Below are 27,929 nucleotides of genomic sequence, written 5' to 3'. Positions count from 1 at the left end.
GCCACTGCACTCCAGCCTGGGCGACAGAGAGAAAATCTGTTATCAATAAGTAATAAATAAATAAATAATAAAAAACTTCAATCATAAAGATAATTTAAAATATTGAGGATATCATTGATATTCCAGCATGAATATTTGAAAATCTAGACAAATTAGATAATTTTTCAACAAAATACAAAAAGTCAAAATTGACCCAGTTAGAAATACTAAGTTTGAATAATGTAGAGAGTGAAATGAAGAAAGTTCTAGATACAGTTAACGTTGAAGATATTTTTCCTAATCTTAAAACATAAGTCTTGGCTGATAATCATACAAAGCTTCCTCTAATATTAGGATTACTTTAGCACTGAAACTTGGTAAGACAGTGAAAAATGAAAGTCAAAACTGTAGACTAATTTATGAATATAGAAGTAAACAAATCTAAATAAAGAAAGAGTTAATTGATTACAGTGCTATATCAACAGGATAATATATAGATTGCCAAGGAGATTATTTTCAAATATTTAAATATTTTTTCACATTTAAAATTTACAAATATAATTTACTTAGAAATGTATGTAGAACCAAAAGTCCTGTAAGAAGCATTAATTTTAACTATATATCTAATGAAATAGTTTCATAAAACTATACAATTTCAGTCAAGCTTATAAAACAAAACCTAGACATTGGTCTAAAAAATCAACACTGAAATATCAGTCACAAAGAAATATGATTTCAATGCAATTTTTAGATAAAACTATCTTAAATTTCACATAGAAAAAAATAATGTCTATAATAGCTAAGAGTTCATGATTGAATTTTGAGAATTACAAAGCTTGAACTGCATCAGATGAGTTTCCGTGAGCAGGGAATGCTGTTAGCAGTTACACTTAGTCTTGGTTTCCCTAGTAAATCTCATACCCATATAATTCTGTTGCAACACAACATGAGGATGATGACCACAAAGAAAAATATGCATGTTATTTGGAATGAGAAAAAATGGCCAGGGCACAGTGACTCATGCCTGTAATCCCAGCACTTTGGGAGGCAGAGGTGGGCAGATCACGATGTCAAGAGACTGAGACCATCCTGGCCAACATGGTGAAACCTCATGTCTACTAAAAATACAAAAATTAGCTGAGCAAAGTGACATACACCTGTAGTCCGAGCTACTTGGGAGGCTGAGGCAGGAGAACAGGTTTGAACCTGGGGAGTGGAGATGGCAGTGAGCCGAAAGCAGCCACTACATTCCAGCCTGGCGACAGAGCAAGACTCCGTCTCAGAAAAAAAAAAAAAAAAAACATGAGAAAAAATGAAAAATGATGACTGATAATCGCAAATGTCCAATTCACCACATAAAATAATATATTGCTGTGAATTAAATATTAGCATGCAAAATGTGAAATAATAATATTAGGTTTACATGTCAGATAACTTTTTAATAAACTTGTAATGCTAGAGGCCTTCCTAGTATTTCTTTTCAGATCTATTTTTATAGTATACACTGAAAATATATAACTGATATTTTTTCCAGCTGCTAATTATTAATTTCACATTTAAATGTTCAGATTATACTATCCTTATCCATTTGAAGAAAATTGTGAATTTTTGTTGACTTTTTAACCTGATACAGACTATGTTAATTTTTTTTTTTTTTTTATCCTGGGCGTTTGGATATCTGGCTAGACATTTTGGTTATTAACAAATAATATTTAATTCCCTCTGATGTAAAACACTTTAAAAAGCAAAATGATAGCCCCTGCAGATGTGTATAAATTTGCTGTATTTTATCAATTTTAAGAAATATTTGTCTTTAAAATTTTTACATTTTTGAAATCAGAAGGAATTTTCAATCAGTGAGATATACTATTTGAATGGAGAATTTTTGTTTTTCTTTTTTTTTTTTTGAGATGGAGTCTTGCTCTTTGCCCAGGCTGGAGTGCAGTGGCGCGATCTCGGCTCACTGCAACCTTTGACCCCTGGATTCAAGGGATTGTCCTGCCTCAGCCTCCAGAGTAGCTGGGATTACAGGCCACCATGCCAGGCTAATTTTCATTTGGAATCACAAAAGATCCTGACAGACAAAGCAATCTTGATAAAAAAAAGAATGATACTGGAGGCATTGCACTACCTGTCTTCAAATTATACTGAAAGCTGTAGTAACTTAACTGTGCAGTACTGGCATAAAAACAGACAAAGAAACAGAAAAGATAGCTCAGACATGAATCCATGAATTTATAGCCAACTCATTTTTGACAAAGGTACTAAGAAAATACACTGGGGGAGAAAGGACAGTCTCTTCAATAACAGGTACTGAGAAAACAGGATACCAATATCCAAAAGGAGGCTAGATCCTGTTTCTCACTATACATAAACATCAACTCATAATGGATGAAAGACTTAAATACGAGACCTGAACCTATGAAATTACTAGAAGAAAATTTTGGGGAAACACTATAGGATGTTGTTTGAGCAAAGATTTTTTAGAGTAAGACTTCGAAAGCACAAAAAATTAAAAGTAGGAAGATAGGATTACATCAATCTAAAAACCTTCTGCAAAGCAAAGGAAACGATCAACAAAGTGAAGAGACAAACTATGAATGGATGAAAATATCTGTAAACTATTCATTCAACAAGGCATTACAAACCAGAATACATAAGCAACTGAAACAATTCAAGTGAAACAATTCAAATGAATGTGCAGAAAGGGGAATTTTCATATATTGTTAGTAGAAATGTAAAGTAGTAAAGCCATTGTGAAAAACACTACAGAGGTTCCTCAGAAAAACTAAAGATAGAACTACCATGTGGTCTAACAATCCCACTACTGAATATGTATCCAAAAGAAAGGAAATCAGTATATCAAAAAGACATCTGCACCCCCAGATGTGCCGTGTTTATTGCAGCAGCATCCACAATAGCCAAAATATGAAATCAGCCTAAGAGTCCATCAATAGACGCATGGATTTTAAAAATGTGGTATAGATATATAATAGAATACTATTCAGCCATAAAAAGGAATAAAATTCTGTCATTTGCAGCACCATGAATGAAACTGGAGGTCATTATGTTAAGTGAAATAAACCAGGTACAGAAAGACAAATATTGTATACTCTCATTTATATGTGGGAGCAATGAAAGTGGATCTCATGGAGGTAGAAAGAAGAGAGTTGATTGCCAGATCCTGGGAAGGGTAGGGAGAGAAAGGAGGATGAAGAGAAGTCAGTTAATGGGTACAAAAATACAATTATATAGAAGGAATAAGTTTTAGCATTTGATAGTACAGTAGGGAGGCTATGATGATCAATAATTGATTGTATTTTTCAAAATAGCTGGACGAGAAAAATTGAAATGTTACCCACACAAACTAAAGATAAATGTTTGAAGTCATGGATGTCCCAATTAACCTGATTTGAATATTATATATTGTAAACATTTATCAAAACATCACATGTACCCCTAAAACTTGTACAATGTTTATATATCGGTGAAAAATATGGTTGCATTCCTCAGTCCTCTTTTCTGAAACAGATAATGAAATTCCAGGGAGGGGATAAAAGGCAATTGTGATTCTTTGGTAAGAAGTTTTCGGGCTGGGGACGGTGGCTCACACCTGTAATCCCAGGACTTTGAAAGGCCAAGGCGAGCGGATCACCCGAGGTCAGGAGTAAAGACCAGCCTGGCTAACATGATGAAACCCCGTCTCTACTAAAAATACGGTAATTAGCTGGGCATGATGGCGGGTGCCTGTAATCTCAGCTACACGGAAGGCAGAGGCGGAGAAATCGCTTGAACCTGGAAGGTGGAGGTTGCAGTGAGCCAGATCAGCCATTGCACTCCAGCCTGGGCGACAGTGAGACACAGTCTCAAAAACAAAACAAAACAAACAAACAAACAAAGTTTTTTGGTCAGTTAAGGAAATCTCAGAGAGTTCCTCCCTGCACTTGGCAGGGAGAAACAAGAAAACAAGACAAGGTTAGAGTGAGAGACCTTAATCCTGAGGCTTATTTCTGAAACCTTTCAATTTTCAAAAGCACTCAGCATGTCCGTATGCCCTATTTTGGGGAATCATTTTTTGCACCCCAACAGCCCCAAGAAAGGCAGTTGGAGAAGAGCAGAGTCAACCACCTGTGTTCGACATTGCCTAAAAGAGAGCAGTCATTCTGAACACAAATGGGCCACTGTCCCCATCGCCAGATCCAGAGGAGAAAGAGATTTTTGCTTAAGGGAAAAAATAAATCATAAGAATAAAGAACATCAAAGCTCTTCTCAAAGAAACTGTCTGTAGTTGAAACATAGTGTAATAAAGTTCAAGCTTAGGATACTATTAAAAAACATTGGAGACTTTGATGATAAATCAAAATAAAGCCGGCAGTTCTATGGGAGCAACAAAATAAATCACAAGTCAGCAGTTTGCCACGGAAATCTAAGGACAGAAACAGCTAAGAACTCTCCTGTGGTCAGAGTAAATATTGACCTTAAAAATATTTACATAAGGGGTCCTAAATTTAGTTTATGCTCTACAATTGTGTCTAAAATAATAAGGCAAGCAACTAGCAATTAGTGGTGTCTAATAGTTGGCTGTGATACCAAAAGAATCAGATAGCCTAACAGAGAGATTAGGAAAAGAGACAAAGAGAGTTCTGCTAAAATCACTGTTTTTTCCATAGCTAGCATGTGCACAGGCAAGGTTGTATCCTCTGAGGGTTGACATCATAGGCCTTATCCTGTGGGGAAAATACACATCACTAAAGTAGTCAATGCAAGTCATTAAACTAATAAACAAGCAAATACAAATTAAGAGCAAATCCCAAGAGTGAGGGGGATCAGTATCCAGAGTTACTATATTATCTAAACTGTCTATTTTTTACGGAAAAATAGATATGTAAGATATATAAAGAAACATAAAACGGTGGCTCATGCGTAGGAAAAAGAGTAGAAAATGAACTGTGAGAGGACCAGATGTTTGAGTTAGCAAACAAAGATGTCAAAGCAACCGTTCTGAATATGTTCAGAAAACTAAAGGACGCCATGATTAAAGAAGCAACAGAAGGTATCACGATAATATATCAGCAAATGTAGAATAATAAATAAAAATTAGAAAATAGAATCACATAAAAATTCTAGAATTGAAAAGTAAAATATCTGAAATAAAACATTTATCAGAAGACTCAATGGTGGATTTAAACCAGCAGAAAAATCAGGGCACTCGAATATACATTGACAGTTATTTTGCTACCTGAAAAGTAGAGAGAAAATAAAATAAGGGGAAATGAGAAGAGCATCAGAATGTGGAGCACGATTAAGCACACTAATGTATGAGTAAGAAGAGTATCAAGAAAGAGATAAAAAAGGAGCAGAAAAAATGTTTGAAAAAATAACGGCTGAAAACTTCCCAAATTTGATAAACATAAACTTACACATCCGAGAAGCTCAATAGATAAGTAGGATGAACACAAAAAGAGCCGTAAATAGATACATAATAGCAAAACTAAAACCAAAGATAAACAGAAAATATTGAAAATGAAGTGAAAAGTAATTTTATATACAAAGGAACCCGTATAAAAATTACACATGGCTTTCCATCGGAAACAACAGAAGTCAGAGACAGATGAAATATCCAAAGTGCTGAAAAAAAAAAAGATCAATCAAATATATTTAGAAAAACTTTCAATAATGTAAATGGTTCAAAGTGGTTTAAATTTATTAACATTCAACAGTAGGAAAACAAACTAATTAAATAACAGTGAATCCGACATGCAAAGAGTTTGAAATTTCTCATTCCTATTTTTGCTACAAGAAAATATCTGAAAAGCTGAAAATCCACAACTCTTTTTAGATCTGTCAGAGCCCTTAGGTTACAGGACAAACCACTGAGACAGGCTGAAACAGAAGATACACTTTAACAAATATAAGACTAGAAATTCTGGCCAAAATGGAATTAAACTAGAAATCAATAACAGAAAGATAGCTAGAAAATTCCCCAATACCTTGAGATAAAATAACACACTTATAAATAACACGTTTTTTTTTTTTTTTAAAAAAGGCTTAAGAGAAATTTAAAAATATTTTGATGTAGCAAAGGTGGTACTGAAAGAGATATTTGTTTATTGAATGCATATATCACAAAAGGGGAAAGATCTTACATTAATAATCTAAGCTTCTATTTCAGGAAACAAAAAACAAGAGCAATTTAAATTCAAAATAAAATAGGGAAGAGGATACCAGATCAAAAATCAGTAAAATTAAAAATAGGAAAACCAAAATCGGATTATTAAAAAAAATTAATTAGAAGCCCCTACTTAGTCCCCAGAGTAATCGAGAAAAAAGAAAAGATTTATTAATATCAGAAATGAAAGAGGGAAATCACTATTGATATGATGAATAACAAAGGCATTTCATGAACAGTTCTATGCCCATAAATTTGATGGTCTACATGAGTTGAATCAATTCCATGAAAAACAAAATCTATCAAAACCCACACAAGGGTAAATAATCTGAATAAATCTATAAATATATTAAGTAAACTAAATCAACAGCTAATATCCTTCTAAAATAGAAAACACCAGGCCCAGGTATTTTTACTGGTGAATTCTACCAAACATCTAAAATATAAATTATACCAATTCTTTACAGTAGCTTCCAGAAAATATAAGCAAATGGAACTTTTCCTGACACATGCTATGAAACCGCTAATAACAAAACTAAATATTGTTATGAAGGAAAAATACACATCAACAGCTTTCATGAACACAGATGCAAAAACCATCAAAGTCTTGGCAAAAGAATGGACAGATCAAGGGAACAGAATAGAGAGCCCAGAAATAGTAGATCCACTGATCTTTGACAAGCAATTAAGTGGAGAAAGGATAGTCTTTTAATAAATGTTGCTAGAATAACTGGACATTCACATGCACAAAACAAAAATCTTTCTAGACACAGTCCTTACCTCTTTCACAAGAATTAACCTCAAATGGATCCTAGTCCAACATGTAAAATGCAAAATTATGTTATTTCTAGAAGATAACAGAGAAAATCAAAGTAACCTTGGGATTAGCAATACTTTTTTTTTTTTTTTTTTTTTTTTCGAGACAGGGTCACATTCTATCACCCAGGCTGGACAGAAGTGGTGTGATCATGACTCACTGAAGCCTTAGTCTCCTGGGCCCAAGTGATCCTCCCACTTCAGCCTCCTAAGTATCTGGGACCACAGTGTGTATCATCACATCTGGCTAATTTTTATTTATTTATTTGTTTGTAGATATGGGGTCTCCCTATGTTGCTCAGTCTGGTCTCTAACTCCTAGGTTCAAGCAGCCCTTCCACTGCATCTTTCCAAAATGCTGGGATTACAGGAGTGAGTCACTACACCCGGCCAGCCATACATTTTTAAATAAGCCACCGAAAACAAACAAAAAAATGCGTTGGGTTTTATTAAAATTAAAAATTTTGCTCTGCCAAAGACACTGCATAGAGAGTAGAGAACCATTAATGTTAATATTAAGGTTAATACTTAAAAGAAGATTATTTTAGCAAACTATAAATATATTCTTGCTCTACTTCTCTCAGCTTCTTTAAACATGTATACATATAAACATATAATATTGTGGGGTTCTTTTCACCAAAAGGGTGAAGAGCTAATAATGATATATAGGTGTAACTTTTCTGGGTAAAAATCACTAATTTAATCCGTTAATCACTGAATTAAGGTATGATAAATCTGAAGTCAATTCTGTTGTCTATGAGAAGAAACCTTAGAACAACATGAAGAAAATAACTAAAAATATTTAAGGACAAAAATCATTAAAAAAACTACACTAGAAAATGTTCACTAATGCAAGAAAAGCCAGCAAAGATGAATAGAGGAACCAAAAATACATAAGACATACAGAAAACAAAAAGAAGGATGGCAGACTTCAGATTTACCTGAAATACAATTTGCCTGATAAACATTTTCACACTATTTCCTTTATTAGATGTAATTTACATTGAAAAATGTATTTGTATGTTAACATTTTGAAATCTGTTTCTATATTTTTATTCTTATAAGCGATAAAACTTAGGAAATCAGGGAAAGTTAAAAAAAAAAAAAAAAGAAAAAAACTTCCCCAGTGTCATCCATCAGGTTCCCGACAGAGCTCAAATCTGAATTCAGAGCCCTGCTCTCCAGCAGAGTTACATTTCTGAACTTCACAGAGCTACTGGCATTCAGTTGTACAGTGAACAGATTCTCAGGGTGGCCCCGGTCATCTTTGCCTCTTGGCATTCATGCTCTTGTGTGATCCCCTCCTTCAGTGGATGTAAGTCTTGTGGCTTGCTTCTAACAAATAGAATATGTCAGAGATGATCTGGTATGTGATTTCATGTAGGTGATTATGTGTTTACATTAAATAAGATTGTAGTGTCCATCTTCCTGGAGCTTCTCTGTCTTTTGCTGATTTTGAGAAAACAAGTGACCTTTTTGAGAGACCCTAAGACACAAGGAACCATAAGAACTTTCTAAGAACTGAGATTGGATTCCAGTTGATATTATGCAAGGGTCTCCAACAAATAGTAAGAAAACCTTCATCACCTGACAAAAATCATAAAATAAAGTCATTTATTTCTATCGTATGTATACACACCACAGTTTGTTTACTCACTCGTACACTGATGGAAATTTGAACTGTTTCCACATTTTGACTATTGTTAATAGTGATGATATGAATATGTGTGTGCATGTATTTGTTTGACTACCAGTTTTTAATTCTCTAGAGTATATTCCTCGGAGTGGAACTGCAGAGTTACATGTAATTCTATGTTTAACTGAGGAATCCCCAAACTGTTTTTCCATACTAATTGAACTGTTTTACATTATTACATGCTGCAATATAGATGAACCCAGAAAATATCAAGCTAAGTGAAAGAAGGCAGACACACAAAGTCACATATTGTATGATTCCATTTATGTGAAATAACCAGAATAGGTATAAGCATAAAGAATTAATGTAGACTGGTGCTTGCCACCCAATGGGAAAAGGGGGAATGGGGAGCAACTGCTTCATGAATATATTTCCTTTTGGGTGATAAAAATATTTTGGAATTAGATACAGGTCATGATGATAAAACATTTTGAATGGATTAATTTACACTGTAGTATTCACTTTAAAATTGTTAATTTTATGTTATGTGGATTTTACATTGACAAAACAAAACTAAACAAAGACGTTGTAAATCTTTTATTTGCTCACTGTGCTGGCTGTCTCCACTCCCACCTTTAACAACATACACGAGTCTCTTCCCACTCTCTTTCCAGTATCACAGTAAAGATGAAGCTTTCTGCTAACTCTCATACCTGTAGTTGATTAATTCAAAGAAGAATATAGTAGTGTAAACTTAAACACTGCAGACATCCAAAAAAATTTATGTTCATATGGTACTCTATTAAAAGTAACTTGAAATATCCACCCAGATTTATCAGTATTCTCTTTTTCTTTGACTCTCATTTGCCACCGTAAGGAATTATTTGCATAATGTTTGTAATCTTTGCACTGATATGTGTTTTTTACATAATGAAATCAGTATTATAAATAGAAGAATATAAAGCTTTGATTATCCAATGGAGTGCTTCTTTTTTGGCATTGTCTTTCTCAGTCAATAAGAAACTTAATAATTTTGGATAAAAGGATCTTATTTCAGAGATAGTTCTCAGAATAAGTGAAAACTTAGAGAAGCTCAGAGAATAAAGAGAAACCAAGAAAATTTTTTAAGTCGCTGAAAACAAAGAAACATTATACCACAAGCCAGTTTAGACAACACCACTGCTGTTGGTCGTATGAAACCTTGGACTCCCCTATGTCACTGGACTCACTGCTAATGTGAGACCCTCAATGAGTGACACTATTAAATACCACTGCTTTTATAATTCCTGTACCTAGTTTTTACCTACCTGAATCCTGAAGGTGTTTGAGTTGATGAAAACGATTTAACATATTTTTATTTTTTAGATTGACATATAATAATTCTACTTACGTATATAGAGTATATAGTGATGTTTTTATACACATAAGGCATAGTGACTAGGTCAGAGTAATTAGCCTATCCATCATCTCAAATATTTACTATTTCTTTATGTTGGGAACATTCAATATTCTCCTTAGAGCTATTTAAAACTATATGTTATTATAAACTATGGTCATAGTTCTATACCTACAGTGGTATAGAAAACTAGAATTTATTCCTCCTATCTGTAATTTTATATCCTCTAACAGATCTGTCGCTATTCTTTCCTTCCCCCTACCATCCCCAGCCTGCAGTATCCTCTGTTCTGCTTTTTACTTCTATGAGATCAACATTTTTTAACTTCCACATATGTGAGAACATGCAGTGTTTAACTTTCTGTTCCTGGCTTATTTCACTTAAAATAATGTCCCCTAGTTCCATCCATATTGCTGCAAATGACAGGATTTCATTCTTTTAATGACTGAAGAGTATTTCATTTTGCATATATACCATGTTTTCTTTATCCATTCGTCTTTCATTGGATGGCTGAATTGATTCCATATGTTGGCTGATATGAATAGTGCTGCAACAAACATGCGAGTGAGGGCAGATGTCTCTTTTATATACTGATTTCTTTTCCTGTGGATAAATGTTCAGTAGTGAGAGTGCTAGATAATATGGTAGTTCCATTTGTAGTTTTCTGAAGAACCTCCCTATTGTTCTCCATAGTAGCTTTACTAGTTTACCTACCCACCAACAGTGTATAAGAGTTTACTTTTCACCTCATGCTCACCAGCATTTGTTATTTTTGGTTCTTTGATCATAGCCATTCTAACTGGGGAGAGATGGTACCTCATTGTTGTTTTGATTTGCATTTACCTGATGATTAGTGATGCTGAACATTTTTTTCATATATGTGATGCTCATTTGTATCTTTTTTGAGAAATGTCTATTCAGATTATTTGCCATTTTTTAATCAGATTATTCCTTTTTTGGCTATTGCAATGTTTTGGTCTCTTGTATATTCTGGACATGAATACCCTGTCTAATGAATAGCTGGCAAATTGGCAAATATTTTCTTCTATTCTGTAGGGTTTTTCTTTTTCACTCCATTGTTTCCTTTGCCATGAAGAGCTTTTTAGTTTGATAAAATCACATTTGTTTGGTTTTGCTTTTATTGCCTATAATTGTGAGATCTTACCCCCAAAATATTTGCCAAGACCAATGTTCTGAAATGTTTTCCCTGTGTTTTATTATAAGAATTATATTGTTTTAGGTCTCATATATAGGTCTTTGTTCCATTTTCAGTTGATTTTTGCATAAGATGAGAGATGCAGGTCTAGGTTAATTCTTCTGCGTATAGATATCTAGTTTTCCCAACACCCTTTATTAGAGAGACCATCCTTTCCCCAGTGGATGTTCTTGGCAACTTTGTCAGGAATCAGTTAGCTATAGATATATAGATTAATTTCTGGGCTCTCTATCCAGTTCCTTTGGTTGATCTGTCTATTTCTATGTGAGTACCATGCTGTATTGGTTAGCATGGCTTGGTAGTATAGTTTGAAATCTGATAGTGTGATGCTTCCAGCTTTATTCCTTTTGGTCAAGATTTATTTGGCTGTTTAGAGTCTTTGGTGGTTCTATAAAAATTTTAAGTATTTTTTTCTACTTCTGTGAATAATGTCACTGATATTTTGATAGGGATTGCATTGAATCTATATATTGCTTTTTGTAATATTGTCTTTTTAATGATATTAACTCTTCTGATCCATGAGCGTGGGATGCCATTCCATTGGTTTGTATCCTTTTGAATTTCTTTCATGAGCATTAGCATTTTGTAGCTTTGCTTTTAGAAGTCTTTTATCCCCTTGGTTATATTTGTTCTTAGGTGATTTTTTCTTTTGTAGATATTGTAAATGGGATTGCCTTCTTGATTTCATTTTTATTTTTTTAGCTATTTTGTTGTTCTTGTATAGAAATTCTAGAATTTTTGCATGTGATTTTGTATTCTGCAACATTACTGAATTTGTTTTGGTAGAGTCTTCAGATTTTTCTATATGTAAGATTGTGTCTGCCAACAGGGACAACTTGACATCTTCCTTTCCAATGTGGATGTTCTTTATTTCTTTCTTGCCTAATTGCTCGGGCTAGATTAAACATATTTAAATGATTATTTGTTTATGCTTAAGATTGTTATTTTGCTAGTGATCAATTGCTTTAATTAAATTTATCAATTTGAGGATGAAGACATAGTAAAACATTACAATGTATTAATCATTATTCTCTCATTTTAACATAGCAAGTTGTTTATAAGCACCACTGAACTGCCAAACACATCTCTTTCACTAAATATAATTTCAACATTTAATTTAAAAACTCTAAAATGTAGGTAGCTACTACATACACAAACTAAGCCATAGTCCATACAAATTAATTGAGAAAAAATTAAGACACAACTGGAAACTTTCTATTTGCATTCAATATCCCAATGCTTGAGAATAATTATGAGACTAGAAGACAATGGCCGCATCTTGGAACTAGATTTGTAGACTTAAAATAACTGGATCTATTTAATAATATCAAATCTTTGGAAGAATCTTCTATTTTTTATGAGGTTTTGAAGCTTTTTCTCCAGGAGCTAATACCAAAGGATTAAAATTTTTTTTTCATAAGACAGCTACTTCACAAGATTTTGTAAAACTAGTGAAAAAAAATTTCAAAAGAAAGAAAAGCTCAGGTTATCCCATAAGTATATAGCAGTCGGTTCTGTTACTGTTTTTGTTGTTTCCTCAGGTTAGAAAGTCAAGAAGACAGCCTGAATTGAAATGGAGTAATAGTTTTGATTATAATTCAAGGGGTTCTATAACCAAAAGTAAACAGGATTAGAATGTTGAAATATAACCCATAACACTCTATAACGAATGTCTGCCTTACTAAAACAGAAATAAAAAATGATTACTAGAAAATATTTCTTGCATTCAAAATCAAAACACTTTTCTCCATTTTATCAATCTTCCTAACCTAGAATAAAGTTTTTTGATACGTATACATATAGAAAAATATATCAAATAAAATATAGATGTATATATCATAAAATTTTGTTTATTCATCTATTATTTTTATTAAATGTCACTATATGTATCATCTGGAAATACATGCTTCACTTAATTGAATTTTCTTTTAGAAATTAATGAATTCATTTAGGATCTTATTCCCAGGATTGTAATAAAACAGAAAAATTAGTTTTACCACATTAAAATTAGCATCAACTTGATCAATTCATTTTATAAAACTGAAAATATTAACCCAACATTATATTTTCTGAATTAAAGTTTTATTTCAATAACATAGTTCTGTTAGCTTCCTGGACTTTTTGGTTTTCTAAGCAGTGTAATAGAATATTACAACTGTCTTTATTAATTAATTATAGTGTGGAAGTCTCAATGAGTAAAAGAGAAGATAATTATCATATTTTCAACTGTAACCTTTTATATATTTACAGCAAATACCTGCTGAATTTTTATTTAACCTAATGCTAACTATTGATCAAAGATGTGTTCAATTTCTTGTAATATTGGTCTTTAGTTCAGGATTGAAAGCATTAGGACAGCAGATTCTCAGCCGTAACATACCAGAAACAAAGAAACAGACTTTGAAAGAGTTCTCAGAAGTCAGTAAGGACACCCACATAATCTTGCACTATGTACTTGGCTTGTATAGCAAATACTGACTAAAATATTTTATTTCTGTGGTTTCAATTCAGTTGTGCTATAATAAGAGTCCTTGCCACTATTCATGTGTAAAAAAAAAAGACTTCCAAAGTGAATGTCTTTAAGCTACATATTCTCAAAACAGAAATAACTTTTTAAAAAGTACAGTACATGCTCTATTTCATGGGCTCTTTTAACAGAACAAGACTACATACCTCTTCTGTTTAAATTAGCAAGTTTCAAACTACTTTTTTTTTATTTCTAGAAGTGACATTATATAACATTTACCCACTATGTACAGGAAGGTGATCAAAATTACTTAAGATATTTGCATACTAGAAAAATCATGGTAATGTTCCATTTTTTTCTTTCAATAGAAATGGGATCAAATAAATATTAATAGAGAAAATAACAGACAATAGCAAATGGTGCAGACCACAGTGAATTGAAGAATACAGGTGCCATTTAAACTGTAAACATTCAGCTCCAATATATTACTAACCTGTGGCAATGTGGGTGCAGTGCTTCTAGACTTTTCTTCTTTATCTCTTTTTTCCCCCTCAGAGAAACAATCTCTGGATTGGTATGTATAATCAATACATTCTTAAATTCTCATACAAGACCTCATTTTATAACAGTTTTCTAATGGTATGTAAGACTGCAGAACAATGTGACAGCTAAATAAATATCATAGATTACCAATTTATATTATCTAGTTTAGACAATTCAGAGAGAACCCACTTTTTCACCAGTGTTTGGAACAACTAGCAAAGATTGCATAATTAATTAGAATACAGAATACAGTGATTTAAAAAAATCAAGGAATATAAAACACCAAAAGTGAAGCTTAGTGTAAAATATGTACTTTAAATGATAATGATTTGTCAATGCAGGTTTATCAATTGTAGGAAATGTGCCAGTCTGGTGAAAGATATTGATAATGGAGGAAGGGGATACATGGGAGTAGGGGATACATGGGGATAGGGGGCATATGGGAGCTCCATATATATCCCACCCAATTTTTCTGTGAACGTAAAATTGTTTTAACATACACATGAATTTTAGATATGTATTTATTATTTAAATAATTAAATAAATAGACTGTACTGCCTATATGCATATATTTTTCTTACCACATGAGAAAATAAGTACAATATAACAGGAAAGCCTGTATAAAGAACCATGTGTGTGAATTACTTTTCCTTTTTCACTTTCTCAGTAATTTCCATGATTTCCAAACAAACAACATGCTACAAATATTTTCATGTTTTATACTGATACGTAACTCATATATAATCCTGATTGTATTAGTCCATTCCTGCTGCTATAACAAACTATCTTAGAATGAGTAACATGTACACACTTGATCTTAGCCAAAAGGCCGAGAAGCGATAGAATGAGTAACATGTAAACAACATAAATTGATATTTCATAGGCCTCGAGGCTGAGAAGTCTAAGATCAAGCTGTGTGATGCTTAATATTGAATGTCAACTTGATTGGATTGAAGGATGCAAATTATTGTTCCTGGCATGTTTTTGAGGTTGCCAAAGGAGATTACCATTTGATTAAGTGGACTGGGAAAGGCAGACTCACCATCAGTCAGGGCAGGCACAATCTAATTAGCTGCCAGTGTGGCAGGAATAAAAGCAAGCAGAAGAACTGGAAAGATTAGACTGGCTTAGCCTCCAAGCCTACATCTTTCTCCCATGCTGGATGCTTCCTGCCCTCTAACATCAGACTCCAAGTTTTTCAGCTTTGGGACTTGGATGGGCTTCCTTGCTCCTCAGCTTGCAGATGGCCTATTGTGGGACCTCACCTTGTGATTGTGTGAGTTAATACTCCTTAATAAATTCACCTTTATATATACATCTATCATACTAATTCTGTCCCTTTAGAGAACGCTGACTAATACAAGGTGCTAACAGATTCAATGTCTGGCAAGAGCTCATTCCCTGTTTCCTCACATAGCAGAACGGTGAATGTTGTGTCCCCACATAATGGAAGGGGCAAGATAGCTTTCTTCAACCTCTTTTACAAGGGCATTAATCCCATTTGCAAAGGTGGTGTTCTTATGATTTACTAAATTCTTAAAGATCTCACCTCTTATTACCACTACAATGGAGATTAGATTTGAACATGAATTTAGAGGAACACAATAGACTGTATATTATATATGTAGAGAAATAGGTATATGTTTGTGTTAGTCCATTTTCATACTGCTATGAAGAAATACCCAAGACTGGGTAATTTATATAGAAGAAGTGGTTTAATGAACTCATAGATCCACATGGCTGGGGAGGCCTCACAATCATGGTGGAAAGTGAAGGAGGGGCAAAGGCACATCTTACATGGCAGCAGGCAAGAGTATGTGCAGGGGAACTGTCTTTTACAACACCATCAGCTCTCACTCATGAGACTTATTCACTATTATGAGAACAACAGGGGAAAACTCACCCCCATGATTCAATTACCTCCCGCTGAGTCCCTCCCATGACATATGGGGATTGGGGGAGCTACAATTCAAAATGAGATTTGGGTGGAGACACAGCCAAACCATATTACTCTATCCCTGCTTCTTCCCAAATCTCATGTCCTCACGTTTCAAAACCAATCATGCCTCCCCTACAGTCATCCAAAGTCTTCACACATTTCAGAATTAACTGAAAAGTCCACAGTCCAAAGTCTCATCTGAGACAAGGCAAGTCCCTTCTGCCTATGAGCCTGTAAAATCAAAAGCAAGTTAGTTACTTCCTAGATACAATGGGTGTACAGGCATTGGGTAAATACACCCATTCCAATTGGGAGAAATTGGCCAAATCAAAGGGACTACAGGCCCCATGAAAGTCAAAAATCCAGTGTGGCAGTCAAATCTAAAACCCCCCAAATAATCTCCACTTACTCCATGTCTCATATCCAGGTCATGCTGCTGCAAGAGGTGGGCTCCCATGGACTTGGCAGCTCCACCCATGTGGCCTTAAAGGGTACAGCCCCCCTACTGGCTGCTTTCATGGCCTGGCATTGGATATCTATGGCTTTTCCAGGTGCACAGTGCAAACTGCCAATGAATCTTCCATTCTGGGGTCTAGAGGACAGTGGCCATCTTCTCACAGCTCCACTAGGCAGTGGCCCAGTGGAGACTCTAATTGGGGGCTCCAACCCCACATTTCCCTTCTGCACTGTCCTAGCAGAGGCTCTCCATGAGGGCTCTGCTCATGTAGCACACCTCTGCCTGTACATCCAGGCATTTCCAGACATCCTCTGAAATCTAGGCAGAGGTTCCCAAACCTTAATTCTTGACCTCTTTGCACCTGCAGGCACAATACCACATGTAAGCCACCAAGGCTTAGGGCTTGCATCTTCTGAAGCAATGGCCTGAGCTATATTTTGGTCCCTCTTAGTCCTGGCTGGGGCACAGGGCACCAAGTCCTGAGACTACACAAAGCAGTAGGGCTCTGGGCCTGGCCTATGAAAGTATATTTCTCTTTCTTGGCCGCTAGGCCTGTGATGGAGGGGTCTGGTATGAAGACCTTTGACATGCCCTGGAGGCATTTTCCTCATTGTCTTGTTCATCAACATTTTCCTTCTTTTTACTTATGCAAGTTTCTGCAGCTGGTTTGAATTTCTTCTCAGAAAATGGGTTTTTCTTTTCTATCACATCATCAGGCTGTAAAGTTTCCAAAGGATTTTGCTCTGCTTCCCTTTTAAACATAAGTTCCAATTCCAAACCATATCTTTGTGAATTAATAAAATTGAATTCTTTTAAGAGCATCCAAGTCAACTCTTGAATGCTTTGCTGCTTAGAAATTTATTCCACCAGATACCCTAAATCATCTCCCTCAAGCTTAAAATTTCACAAATCTCTAGGACAGGGGCAAAATGCTTCCAATCTCTTTGCTAAAGCATAGTAAGAATCACCTTTGCTTCAGTTCCCAGTAAGTTTCTCATCTCCATCTGAGACCACCACCTCAGCCTGGACTTCACTGTCCATACCACTATCAGCATTTTAGTAAAACCCATTCAATAAGTGTCTTCAAAGCTCCAAATTTTCCCATATCTTCCTGTCTTCTCCTGAGCCCTTTAAACTGTTCCAATCTCTCCCTGTTACCCATTTCCAAAGTCTCTTCCAAATTTTGGGGTATCTTAATAGCAATACCTTACTCTACCAGTACAAATTTACTGTATTAGTCTGTTCTCACACTGTTTATGAAAACATACCTGAGACTGGGTAATTTATAAGGGAAAAGAAGTTTAATGGACTCACAGTTCCACATGGCTAGGAAGGCCTCACAATCATGGCAGAAGGTGAAGGAGGAGCACAGTCACATCTCATATGGTAGCAGACAAGAGAGTATATGAGGGGAACTGCCCTTTATAAAACCATCAGATCTTTTGGGACATATTCACTATCATGAGAATAGCATGGGAAGAACTCACCCCCATGATTGAGTTACCTCCCACTGTGTCCTTCCCAGGACTGGTGGGGATTATGGGAGTTACAATTCAAGATGAGATTTGTGTAGGGACACAGCAAAACCATATCAATATCTGATATATGTAGATATAAATATAATCAGTCCAGATTTCTTTAAGAATACAGAAGCCACTTTGTATATTCCTAGTATAAACATTTTAATAGAAATTTGTGTAATCAATTGAATGACTTCAGGAATAAACGTCAGAGGAGCTACCAACAAAAATTTCACCCTGCAGTATGAAGGTAGCTGGTTATCAATCATTCTCTAGAAAGTCGTTGCAGTTTACAAGAATCTCTGGCCGGTCTTCACTAATTTTTTAGTTTGGACCACAAAAGTATGCTTTTGTTTTGGTAGCCAACTGTGAATATCACATCTGTTATTGCCTCAATAGCCACTTCTTATTTTCTCTCCCATCTTCCAAATTTTGTGACTACTTCTCTTTGACAAAATTTAGAAGGGACCAAAGTGATGGTGAATTGCCAACAGACCATTCAAGATAAAAAACGCACAGAACATAATGCAAAATGTAAATGTTCAGTTAGGTAAGCAGCAAATCACAAATGTAAGCACCACTCAGAATATATATATATATATCTGTATATATATATATATATATCTGTATGATCTATATATAGATCTATATATATACGAATATATATAGATATATATGTAGATATATCGAGATATACATACAGTATCTATATACATAGATACAATATCTATATATACATATAATATCTATATATACATACAATATCTATATATACACACTATGTATCTATGTATATCTATATAGATATACATACAATATCTATATATAGATATACATATATAGATCTATGATATAGATCTATATATATGATATAGATCTATATATATATATATATATGAATGAAACATTGAAAGCATAGGGGAAGAAAACTTTATCCTCTTAGAGCTCCCAGCTAAGCCTGAGAATTTAATTGAAATAAGGCAAATTAACAGAAGAAAAGCATATTGTTGTGCAACAGATAGTTGTTCATTTTTCATTACTCAATAACATTCTATTATATGAACATACCACTATTAATTTTCAGATTTTGATTATTATGAATGATCTTTTGATCCTCTTCAGTTTTTTTATAAACAATACCACTCTGATTATTGCTGTATGTATTCCTTAGTTTTTGCGATTGTTTTGATATTTACACAATATTTTATTTTCTGATTTATATCTATGATAGACATTATTAAACTTTCTGTAAAGTATAAGATAGTAAGTGCTTTAAGCTTTACATGATACATGCTCTGTAGCAACTACACAAACTTCCTGTTGTAGTGTCATAGTAACCATAGGCAATACATAAACAAATGAGTAAAGTTGTGTGCCAAAAAATCATTTATTTTCAAAAAAAGGCTGTGGGTTACAGTTTGCTAACCCCTGTTCTATGATATAGACTCTATGGTTGAGTTCAACTATAATAGTTAATGCCAAAACATTTTTCAAAATTGTGATACCAATGTACATGAAGACCAGCAATGATTCAGGGTTTGGTAGCTCAACAACTACTGTGGTTAGAATGTTTGTTCTTTCCAGCTCATATTTAACATTTATTGCCATTGCATCAGTATTAGGACGTGGGGCCTTTGAAAGGTGATTAAACCATGATGGTTCTGCCCTACTTGGTAGGATTAATGCCGTTATAAAAGAACGAGTTCCGCCTCCTTTTTTTTTTTTTTTGGAGACGGAGTCTTGCTCTGTCGCCCAGGCTGGAGTGCAGTGGTGCAATCTCGGCTCACTGCAAGCTCTACCTCCCGGGTTCACACCATTCTCCTGCCTCAGCCTCCCGAGTAGCTGGGACTACAGGCGCCCGCCACCACGCCCGGCTAATTTTTTGTATTTTTAATAGAGACGGGGTTTCACCGTGGTCTTGATCTCCTGACCTCGTGATCTGCCCACCTCGGCCTCCCAAAGTGCTGGGATTACAAGCGTGAGCCACCGCACCCAGCCTCTGCCTCGTTTTATTTCTTTTTTGTTCTGCCACAAGATGAAGCAAGAAGGCCCTCAACAGATGGAAGCACCTTGATATTGGACTTTCCAGCCTCCAGAACTGCCAACCAATAGATTTCTGTTTATTATAAATTAACCACTCTTTAGTATTCTGTATAACAGCCCAAATGGACTACAACAACAACTTTGTCAATTTTATTTTCACTGTTTTAATTTTAGCCTTTCTGCTGGATAATAAAGGTGTGTTATAGTAAAAGTCCATAATTCTAATGATAATAGCATTTACCACATTTTCATATGTTTATTGCCCATATGAATATAGTCTTTTGTGTAGTACATTTTCAAGTATCTCATTCTTCTTTTACAGGCTCTATTTTTTCTTCTTGTCCTATATTATTATTACTATTACAGATAAAAGCTTTTGTGATTATTTTTGTTATACAAATCCTTCTTTGACTTGGTGGCTTGGAGTTTTCCTCTCAATAGTGTTTTTTTTTTCTTTCTCTTGAAGAGAAACTTAATTTTAGTGCACTCTGCTTTATTCAGTTTGTATTATACTTAGTACTTTTTAAATCCTGTTTTTCAAATTTTTCTTTACTATTAGGTTGGAAACTGAGAAGCAATTTCTTATATAATCAACTAGGAGCTAACTGCATTTGTGTGGTTCACTTCATATACATGTTTCTGTAAGCTGTGAATTGTTATTTTTTGTTTCAACAAAAAGAAATGTTTAACTGTTTCTCACTAATCTATCAGGTTGGTGCAAAATAATTGTGGTTTTTGCCATAAAAGTAAACCTCAATTACTTTTGCCACAAACTAATATCTTACCTTCTTTGTTGTTCATACACATGTAGCTCTCTTTTTGATCTCTCTATTCCACTGTATCATTTACTTATGCTGTGGCAATCCTACAGTATTATCATAATCTTTTTGTTCATTGTCTAATATATATATTGACTATTCATAGCTCCTCAGGTTTTGTACAAATTTTCAAATGTTTGAAAATTTGGAAAATTTGTTATGAATCCACTAGGGCATTAGTGAGATTAAGGTTGAGATCGCCTTGTATTTAAATTTATTTATGAAGAATTGACATGATTATAGGATAGGGGCTTCCAAATCCATAAACATGGTATGTTCCTCCATTTATGTTCAGATTTTTAAATTTATTTCAAAAATATTTTGTACTTTAATTAATTAGTGATAAAATAAATAGAACATATGATTTATTTTGACTATTTGAAGCGTATGGTTTAGTAATTGTTAATAGTGTTCACATAGTAGTATAGCCACCGCAGAACTTTTTTTATCTTGCAGATCTGAAACTCTATACCCATAAAACAATTCTCCATTCTCACTCCCATCAGCATCTGACAATCACCATTCTATTTTTTTGTTTCTATCAATTTAACTTCTCTAGATAACTCATATAAGTGGAATAATGTAGTATTTATATTTTTGTGACTGCTTGTTTTATTTATAATAATGTCCTCAATGTTCATGCATGTTGTAGCATGTGTCAGAATTTCCTTTCTTTTTTTTTTTGAGATGGAGTCTTGCTCTGTCGCCCAGGCTGGAGTGCAGTGGCATGATCTCGGCTCACTGCAAGCTCTGCCTCCCGGGTTCACGCTATTCTCTTGCCTCAGCTTCCCGAGTAGCTGGAACTACAGGCACCCGCCACCATGCCCGGCTAATTTTTTGTATTTTTAGTAGAGATGGGGTTTCACCGTGTTAGCCAGAATGGTCTTGATCTCCTGACCTCATGATCTGCCTGATCATTAAAGAGTCAGGAAACAACAGGTGCTGGAGAAGTGGAGAAATAGGAACACTTTTACACTGTTGGTGGGACTGTAAACTAGTTCAACCATTGTGGAAGACAGTGTGGTGATTCCTCAAGGATCTAAAACTAGAAATACCATTTGACCCAGCCATTCCATTACTGGATATATACCCAAAGGATTATAAATCATGCTGCTATAAAGACACATGCACACGTATGTTTATTGCAGTACTTTTCACAATAGCAAAGAGTTGGAACCAACCCAAATGTCCATCAGTGATAGACTGGCTTAAGAGAATGTGGCATATATACACCATGGAATACTATGCAGCCATAAAAAAGGATGACTTCATGTCCTTTGTAGGGACATGGATGAAGCTGGAAACCATCATTCTCAGCAAACTATTGCAAGGACAGAAAACCAAACAGTGCATGTTCTCACTCATAGGTGGGAATTGAGCAATGAGAACACTTGGACACAGGAAGGGGAACATCACACACCGGGGCCTGTCATGCAGTGAGGAGAGCAGGGAGGGATAGCATTAGGAGATATACCTAATGTAAATGACAAGTTAATGGGTGCAGCACACCAACATGGCACATGTATACATATGTAACAAAGCTGCACGTTGTGCACATGTACCCAAAACTTAAAGTATAATTTTAAAAAAGGGCCAAGAGTATCCTTGAAAATATAATAGCCAAAAATGTCAAAGAACTGGGTATACAAAGAGAAGAAGGCCAATTAATTCTAGGGTGACAAACTCTAAGAATCCTAAGCACGATACATTAGAATCAAGCTGTCAAAACTTAAAAGACAAAAGGTCTTGAAAGAAGAAGAGAAAAGCAACTTATTACGTATGGGAGGCAGTCTATCAGAGTATTAGTATATTTTTCACCTGAAACCTTGCATGCCAGAAGGTGGTACAGTAATATATTTAATGTGATGAAAGAAAAAGAAACTGTGAATAGAGAATACTATATCTGGCAAAACTGTCTTTCATATAAGGTAAAATTAAGACTTTCCAGAAAAACAAAATCTGATAAAGATTATTATCATTAGGCCTGTCCTATTAAAGAAAATGCTAAAGCGGCTCTTTCTAGGTGAAACAAAAGAATACTAAAGAGTAGCTCAAAGTTGTATCAAAATATAAATTTCACTGGTAAATGCAAATACACGAAAAATATACAAACCTAAATTATTTTAATTTTGGTTTGTAACTCCAATTAAATTCTTTTATGTGGGCCAGGCACGGTGGCTGATGTCTGTAATCACAGCATTTTGGGAGGCCAAAGAAGGTGAATCACCTGAGGTCAGGAGCTGACTCTACTAAAAATACAAAAATTAGCCAGGGATTGTGGCAGGTGCCTGTAATCCCAGCTACTCAGGAGGCTGAGGCAGGGAGAATGGCTTGAACTCGGGAGGGAGAGTTTGAAGTGAGCTGAGATCATGCCACTGCACCCCTGCCTGGGTGACAGAGTGAGACTCCATCTCAAAAACAAAAACAAAACAAAACAAAATTATTTTATATGATTTAAAACACAAAGCATAAAAATAACTATAACTTATGTTAATGAGTACATGTTATATCAAGATGTAATTTATGGCATAAATAATATAATATATTTTATTCTCTTTGAAGCAATTGTGAATGGGAGCTCATTCATGATTTGGCTCTCTGTTTGTCTGTTATTGGTGTATAAGAATGCTTGTGATTTTTGCACATTGATTTTGTATCCTGAGACTTTGCTGAAGTTGCTTATCAGCTTAAGGAGATTTTGGGCTGAGATGATGGGGTTTTCTAGATATACAATCATGTCATCTGCAAACAGGGACAATTTGACTTCCTCTTTTCCTAACTGAATGCCCTTTATTTCCTTCTCCTGCCTGATTGCCCTGGCCAGAACTTCCAACACTATGTTGAATAGGAGTGGTGAGAGAGGGCATCCCTGTCTTGTGCCAGTTTTCAAAGGGAATGCTTCCAGTTTTTGTCCATTCAGTATGATGTTGGCTGTGGGTTTGTCATAGATAGCTCTTATTATTTTGAGATACGTCCCATCAATACCTAATTTATTGAGAGTTTTTACCATGAAGGGTTGTCGAATTTTGTCAAATGCCTTTTCTGCATCTATTGAGATAATCATGTGGTTTTTGTCTTTGGTTCTGTTTATATGCTGGATTACGTTTTCACCTTTTGGCCTATTTATCCCTTTTGGAATAGAAGTTTTAACCTGATCCCTGTTCAACCATCATATTTTGGAGGTAGACAAGTTGTTTTTTGATTTCACACATTTAGTGCTAGAAGGAGTTTTGCCTTGCATCTTAGATGACACTTTGAACTTTGGAGACTTTTGGGACTGTCAGGATGAAATAACTGTATTCTGTATGTAAGAAGAACATGTGTTTTATGGGGCAAAGGCAATATGCTATGGTTTAGATATGGTTTGTCCCAACAAAATTTATCTCAAAATTTAATTGCCAATGTAATGGTGTTGGGAGGTGAGGCCTAGTGGGAAGTGTTTGGGTCATGGAGGCAGATCACCATAGATTAATGCGATCTTGTGGGAGTGCATTGTTACTTTCAAAGGACTGGAATAGTTATTGTGAGAGCCCATTTTTGTAAAGTGATATTTCTCCTTGTGTCTGGTCTCTTTTTCATGTACCTGGTTATCTTTCCATTTCCCTGCCAAGTTATGATGTAGAAAAGGCCTTCACCAAAATCTGAGCAAATGCCAGTGCCATGCTGTGAAACTTCCCAGTCTCCAGAATAATGAGCCATATAAACCTCTTTCTAAGATGAAGTATTCAGTCTCAGGTATTCTATTATAGCAACACAAAATGGACTAAAACACCATACTTTGTCCTCACATGATGGAAATAAAGGAAGGTCTCTAGAGCCTATTTTGTATGGGTATTAATTATATTCCTGAGAGCTCTGCCCTAATTACCTAATTACCTCTCAAAGGCCCTGCCTCCAAATACAATTACAATGATTATTTAGTTTCAATATATAAATTTTGGGCAAATACAAACATTTAGATCATAGCAAGGAGTTTATTCCATTTATTTTTAAAGTAATTAGAGATAGGGAATGATTTACTACTGCAAATTTTTAATTGCTTTCTGGACATTATAACATTTTTGTCCATTTTCTCCTTTATATCCGTTTTTGGTGCTTAATTATTTATAGTGACATGTTTGATTCTCTGCACATTTCCTTGTGGTGGGGATTGCATAAAATATATTAAATTATAACAATCATTTTAAACTGATCACTGCAAACAAAAACTCTATTTCTTTACAGATTTTTCTACCCTTTATATTATTTATGCCATAAATTACATCTTGCTATAACATGTACTCATTAACATAGATTATAGTTATTTTTATACTTTGTGTTTTAAATCATATAAAATAATTTTGTTTTGTTTTGTTTTTGTTTTTGAGATTGAGTCTCACTCTGTCACCCAGGCAGAATCTCAGCTCACTTCAAACTCTCCCTCCCGAGTTCAAGCCATTCTCCCTGCCTCAGCCTCCTGAGTAGCTGGGATTACAGGCACCTGCCACAATCTCTGGCTAATTTTTGTATTTTTAGTAGAGTCAGGGTTTTGCCATATTGACCACATTGGTCCCCAACTCCTGACTTCAGGTGATTCACCTTCCTTGGCCTTCCAAAGTGCTGTGATTACAGACGTCAGCCACCGTGCCTGGCCCACATAAAAGAATTATTGAGATTTATATAAGAAAGTTTCTCAAAGTACAGGAAGTGGAAGAAAGATATTTTATTTTATTGAACCAAGAAACTAAAAAAAAAAAAATGCAGACAGAAATAGGGAAGACAGATGGATACGTATGTTTGCCTTCTCTACATTCTTGATTTTTTTGCGATTAACTTTTAGTTGAATTGAAGGGAACATATAGAACAGGGAATGTTTGCACCATTCCATAATTTGGGTTCAAGAAGAAACAGCACTTCAGTCTTAATAAGAACCAAGGATAGTTTTCTTCATAGTTACTTCAGTGTAAATTTGGCAGTATAGCTTGTGTGAAATGAAGGCAACCATTTAAATAATTTTCTGAAGTTACCCTCAAATCCTCTTGTGGCATGAATCAGACCAAAAATTTTCCAAATATTTCCACTTGACCACACAGAAATTAGCAGAAATGCAAACCACCAGAAGTGCATGAGGCCGGCTACGACAAGGATTAAATTAGACTGCCTTTGCCAGAAGACAGAAAGAAGTCATTGCCTAAAAAAAAACAGTTAAAGATAGTCAACTCCCAGAGTACCACCTTAGCAATAGCTAAGGTGAGGCTAAATCAACTAGGGATTACATTAGTCCTGGATAAATGTATAAGAACACAGATTTTACCATTTCAATAGCAAAACCCATTCAAAAGACTTGTGGTCAAGACTAATTTCATCTAAGGGGTTACCAGTTTACAGACCATATTAGATCAGTGACTCCACAGCAAAGAACAGGCAACATGAGGACTGTGTGTGAGTTTGAGATTCTCTTTTTTTTTTTTTCTGCTGCTAGCAGAACATAAAGTCAACATTCCATACACGAAGACATCACTGTAGAGAGGAATAAAGATTGAGTCATAATTCTGAGAGAATAAACATTGCTTAGATCAACCTTTAAACTTGCTATGCTTAATAGATTAGACTGAAATTCTGTATTTCTAATGCTCCTTTTTACTCTATCCATCATGTGTAGGCTGATCTTGAGATCAAATCTTCATTATATATAAAATAATACCTTTTATTTGCAGATACATTTTATTTGTGTCATGAGTACATTTCAACCCAGTTGTGAGTTTATTAACCTATATTTTCTCTCACTCCTCCACAGCCAATATGTTCCAATCTAGTTCTTTCTCCTGACTTCCTCATTTGTTCAATGGTACTTTTTACATTTATATGCACAGAGGTTTGATATCTTCACTGATCTTTACTTTTGCGCATCAGCAGGCATTCTAAAATTCGATGCCTTCCGCTTCCACCAAGACTTCTGTACTAGCTCCAACTCAAATTATCCATTTCTTCAAAACACTGTTTCCCGTTTTTATCACTCGATTTAACACATAATTTCAAAAAACTTCAAATATTTCATAGTTTTTTCTCCTATGTATATTATACAAAGTGTACATAAGAGTGCCTAGCACCTGGTAAGAAAATGATGTGTTTTAGAAAGAGGTGTCTTCCAGCCTGGATTAAGAAAATGTGGCACATATACACCATGGAATATTATGCAGCCACAAAAAAGGATGAGTTCATGTCCTTTGTAGGGACATGGATGAAGCTGGAAACCATCATTCTCAGCAAACTATCGCAAGGACAAAAAGCCAAACATGCATGTTCTCACTCATAGGTGGGAATTGAACAGTGAGAACACATGGACACAGGAAGGGGAACATCACACACCAGGGCCTGTTGTGGGGTGGGGGAGGGGGGAGGGATAGCATTTGGAGATATACCTAATGTTAAATGATGAGTTACTGGGTGCAGCACACCAACATGGCACACGTATACATATGTAATCTGCACATTGTGCACATGTACCCTAAAACTTAAAGTATAATACAAAGTCAGAAAAAAAAACAGTAGGAGGTGTCTTCAGAATTACCTGTACACTTAAGTCATTGTCCAGTGTCATGTCTTAGAGATTTTCTGGGTTCATCATAATGTATATTAATTTGACTGTATCTAATAAAATATCTTTGCATCTCGTATTTTTGAAAATTAATTTTAAGCTAATTTTGCAAGGTTTTGAGAAACTGTGAAATGTATGAAATGCATAAAAATGTTTAAAACTTGAAATTGCTACACACACTCAACATGCTCTTAGGGTTTATTTGGTTATCATTGTGAATACTCAAAAGATTCATGTTATTTGATTATACAACTATATTATAAAATTATAATTTTGTAATAAACAAAGGAAAAGCCAGTTAACAAATAAGTGAAAAACTCAACTAATTAACAGTTTTATTTGGTCAACTTGATA

Source organism: Hylobates moloch, unplaced genomic scaffold (genome assembly GCF_009828535.3).
Source record: "Hylobates moloch isolate HMO894 unplaced genomic scaffold, HMol_V3 SCAFFOLD_5, whole genome shotgun sequence".
NCBI lineage: Eukaryota > Metazoa > Chordata > Mammalia > Primates > Hylobatidae > Hylobates > Hylobates moloch.
This window is presented reverse-complemented; position numbering follows the sequence as displayed.